The sequence below is a fragment of the Corvus kubaryi genome, unplaced genomic scaffold (assembly GCF_017639235.1).
Source record: "Corvus kubaryi isolate FWS band 111438036 unplaced genomic scaffold, C.kubaryi_AGA036_p1.0 37398, whole genome shotgun sequence".
In the NCBI taxonomy this organism is placed as follows: domain Eukaryota; kingdom Metazoa; phylum Chordata; class Aves; order Passeriformes; family Corvidae; genus Corvus; species Corvus kubaryi.
Window position 1 is genome coordinate 44592474 of NW_024581137.1, and position 4880 is coordinate 44597353.

A 4880-nucleotide genomic window follows, 5' to 3' on the forward strand; every position below is an offset into this window, starting at 1 on the left:
CCGGTGAGGAATTGGTGATCGCACCGGCCGGTCTGTCCGTGCTGCTGTCCGTCTCACCGTGGGCTGCTACAGTGCTCCGCTGCGGCTGCTGGAGCGATCCCATCAACTTCTAACTGACGTGGTCGTGTGAAATACCCAGACCTTTCTGTCCCTGATGAAACGAACAGAGGGAAAACAAAAACCACACACCCTCCTCGCTGCAAACAGGGATCCGTCTGACCGTTTAATAGATGATACCTGAGGAAACCACGTTTTTTAAATAGTTGCCCAAAGAGAAATAATAAGAATTAGTCCTTGACATTTATTTCGAGTTAAATTGCTTGGTATCTCTTACTATATTAAAAAAAGTTTTCAAACATTGTTTGAAAATATTTAGGTGGCCTTCATAACGTTTTCAAATTGTAAGTAATCTTATCGTTCTCTTTGAAAAACTGGTATCTAGTTCTCTTGGTTGCAAAGATAACCTTGAAAGCATGAACCGACTGTAACTGATAGAGCAGTATCTGAATGAATCTGCAAACCTGAAACAATGGCACGGAGATGTGTAAACTGTCTGCACTCTATTAATCTAATGAAGGGTAATGCTGGTCTAACTTCTTCTTTCACTATTTTAACACATGGAAGAAGGAAGGAGACAGTAAAACCATCAAAAGGTGAAAAGAACAGGTTTGCTGTTTGCTGAGGGAAGGAAAAGCAATGGGAAAAGACCCGAGAAGTGCCAGCAAGAGAGAGAGGGAAACAGACTTTAACTGAGGAAAAGATAAGAACAACATCAATAGGCATAATTGAACATGGGGACATATTTTCATATGGAATTGCAATCCATCTTGAACTTCCAATATTGATATTTCCTTGAAATCTCGTATGTGTTATGCAACAAACATGCAAGACAAGTAGAAAACACTGCATATACCTTACAGATTTTTCTTCTCTTGCCCGAATACTTGTGAGAATGTCCCCTTGACACCAAGGACCATTTGACTTTGGGCTGTCTGTTCACAAAAAATAATTATTAAAATTCTGTTGGTGTTGTAAGGCTGATAACACTGTCACACCCACTCGTTCAGCAGTTATTCAGAGAGTCTGGAAAAACAGACTAGACACCAGCATTTCTATTGTAAGGGAAATAACATGTTATGTATAGACGTCCATTATTTATCATTAAAAGGCAAAAGAAATGTGTAAAAGGACAGTAGTTTTTTATTCACACTTACTCTTTTGTAAATTACACATTCATGAAAAAGATATAGAATAATTCTTGTATGTTTGTGTCTAGAAGGATTCTATCTGTATGCCCAGTTTTGTGGTAAAAAATAATATACTTGGGACACTAGGGTATTTCTGAACAAGCTGACTGCATTTTACCTGCTGACATGCCTGAGGTATATATAAAAGCATCTTAAAAATCAGTCATAGTAACCACATTGTAATTATCCTTCCTTACTGCCAAGGCTTCACTAGAGTGCTGCAGGATATGGCATTAGTGATTCAGTCTGAGGCACTCTTCCCTCTGAGTCAGTGTTGAACCAATGGTCCCACATAAGATCAACAGGCATAATAGAGCTGAAGGTGCCAGAAGATATGTAATTTGGAGTCCCTGCCCAAGTGCAGTCGTGAAAGATTCCACATTACAAATAAACTGTCCAGCCCAAGTTCCAATTTTAGTATCTGTTGCATATTCTGCCTATGAAGGATTTCTCTGTCATTTCACTGGAGCAGAAAGAGCTGAAGTTCACAACCTTTAGTCACCGTGACTTGTTTTTCCCAGAGATGTAGGAATGCTGCCATACTCATACCTCAGATGGGACTACATGTATATATTATTTGGCAACATCCAGTACGTGTACTGACCTCACAAATCTCAGATTGAAAGAACTGCCAACTACAATCGCTTTATGTAGTACATGCAAGCTATGGTAGAAAGTACAGGATTCAATTAATGTATCTATTGTGTTCTGACTGTTCTGTATCATTCCTTGCACATGACATCAATCTCTCTCTTTGTAAACTGATTCCTTATGAAACGTCAGTGTTTGAACTATTACGCCAAACCTTCAAAACCTTTGTCCAAATTTAACTGTGTTTGCCAAAAGGGAGTTCCCTAAAGATAGTTAACCTCCCACAAGGTCTGTGGAAGCAGTCAGCCATGTAGAGGTGGAGAAACATCCACATAAGAAAGTGACATTATAAATGCTGCAATTGTGGAGAAAAGATAGTTACTATCTGTGATAAAACACAAATCCATAGGAAACAAGCTTCATAGTTCTGAAAATCCAGTCTTGGAAAAATCCATTTTGGGTGTTTGAATTAGACATAGAAATGTTGCTTTCTCTCCTCAGATTCAAAGGTCTCAAGTACTAGCATTGTATGTATAAAAAGCAGAGCCTATTAATTTTGAAGGGCAAATTCCCATTTTACTTCTTCTCTATTTTTTTTCTTCTATTTCAAATCTCTGCAAGTTCAGCTGTCCATTATTTTATGCCTCAGTCACAGTAATTCTAGATATGTGTCATGTTTTAATTAATCATAAATGCGTATCTGAGAGTGGCTGCTGCCATCCTGTTACTCATAGTGCCAGAACTGGTGTTAGGTAACCAGCAGAAATGTGCTGCTGAAAACGTGATTGGTATTAAATCTGGGTTGTTTATTCATTGTTTGCCACCCCTCCTTACCAAACATAATCTCATTATGAACTGTGTTGATTCTTTCTTTCGGAAATGACCAAGAAGGCAAATACAAAAAGCTTTGTCACATCTAACAGGCAGATACTGCAAACATCCACCTTGCTCATTTTGCTCTTTCCTCGAGTTTTCACTCCTTTTTAGAGACCTTTTCTCTTTTTGGTCTTATAACCTCAGCAGTGATATGCTCTAGAGAAACCGTTCTGAATTTAGACAAATGCACTTATTTCAGCAAATAATTTTTATATAAATAGAATATATTTTTATTTTGCTTCTAATACTACTTAAAAATGTATTTTATAAAATGGTTCAACTTGCCTGATATAGAACACATTACCTGGGGCATCTTCTGTGTACTCTGCTCCTACTCTTAGGTTTTTGACAGCTTCCAGCCTCTCACCTCTATCTAAAAATACTCTTACCACCTACACATAGACATAGAATCAATTCCTTCTGTCTGTTCTTTCTCTGTACTACAAAAGCACTTTTTCACAAAGTGCAGATGCTGTGGGCTTTTTGCACGGACTTGTCAATTTATTCCCCATCTCCTGACTCAACTAATAGATGAACCATTTTTATTTATATAACTGCGCGTTATAAGTAAAATAAATTTAAAAGGGAACAACTGAAGTAAAGAATATAGAAAAAGGAACCCAGATTTCTCACGAGTTCAGTAAAGAACTTTTTTCACCATGACACTACAAAGGAATTTTCTGCCTTAAGGAGGAACTTTTATCCACAGTTCAGAGAAGATTATTTGTTTTACTGTGAAAAATCAGCAAGGAATTTGTAAAGTTTTTCCATTTTGCCAGCAGATTATTTTTGCAAATCGTATTAGGCAGAGTGGACAGTGGCCAACACATGCTTTTTTACTTTGCTCTGTTTGTTAGCCACATCATCCTTGTTATCTTCAGTATTCACATCTCTCTCAGAGCAACCAGTGGAAGCTGTAACAAAAATTCAAACATACTATTGTTTGTATTTACAGTTGTATTTGCAGTCTCAGTCTGTAAGTAAAGGACATTTTTTTGCAACTATAATTGTCAGCCTTACTAAAGAACAAAGTGAGATTTGTTTTGGTCAAACTGATCCTTTGATTCTGCTCTTGCCAAGACCCGGCTCCCACTTACCTGTGAAGTTAAACTGTTTATCGCTTTTCTCTTCTCGAGCACAGTATTCCAAACTGTATCACTTCTGTTTGCAGCACGAAAATATACCTCTGAGTCACAGCACAGAATTAAAAGTGGAGAAAAATAATGAATAATTTTCTGACTGAATAGCTAAAGCTTACAGTGGGAGAAGGCGGACATTTCTTTGTGCTACCTTGACCGAAGAACTTTGCCTAAGCTAAATCTTAGTCATCTCTGCACAGCTAGTCATGTCTTGATCTCACCATGGTTTGAGCTAACAGGCAATTGATCCTTTAAATAGTAATACATGTTTTTATGAATCTATAATGAAAAATGCTCATATTCAAAGGCACAATGTAAATGTCCACTTATACCTTGGAGAATTAAGGATAGCACGTCATCAGTGTCTTTAATTTCTAAGTACCTTATGTGTTGCCTAATGAAAAGGAAGGGTTGTTTATCAACCACTGATAAACAGTATTGAAATAAAGATACTACATAGCTTTGCAAAAAGAATTAAATAAAACTTAGTGTGTTAAATGTTTTACTTATGTGGAAGTTCATTTTATTATATTGCATCAAATTCAGGCTTAGGAAAGATTCTCAAGGGAGTTTCTGGTTCCTCAAACCACACAAGTTCAGAATTTACTTCAGTGCAAGGGCCTGGCGTGACTTGGTAAACAACCCAGTCACTGGTGGGTGTTCTGAAACTGGAAGCTCCAACTCAAACTGCCCATTGCTAGTCTCATGCAACCACAAAGGCTCCTCAAGGTCCAGCACAGTTCCCAGTGGACGGCCGAAGTGAAGTTATGTGAGGTTGTCTGGTTAATACTGGGTGTTTTTTTCTGAGAAACAGTAGAAACTGATAGACTGGATGGGTTTCATCTCTGCTTAACAAGCATAGCTAAAAGTCAGGGGAGAGGTTCATCCTACCCAAGTTTTTTTGGGGTGTCTATTAGTGTGTATCTACATCAAAGATAGATGTCTATTTATTGCAATCAAAGGAGTCTGGAAATTAATGCATCTCATCGTAAAGCAGGTGCCCATATGTGATCAGATCAATTCTGAG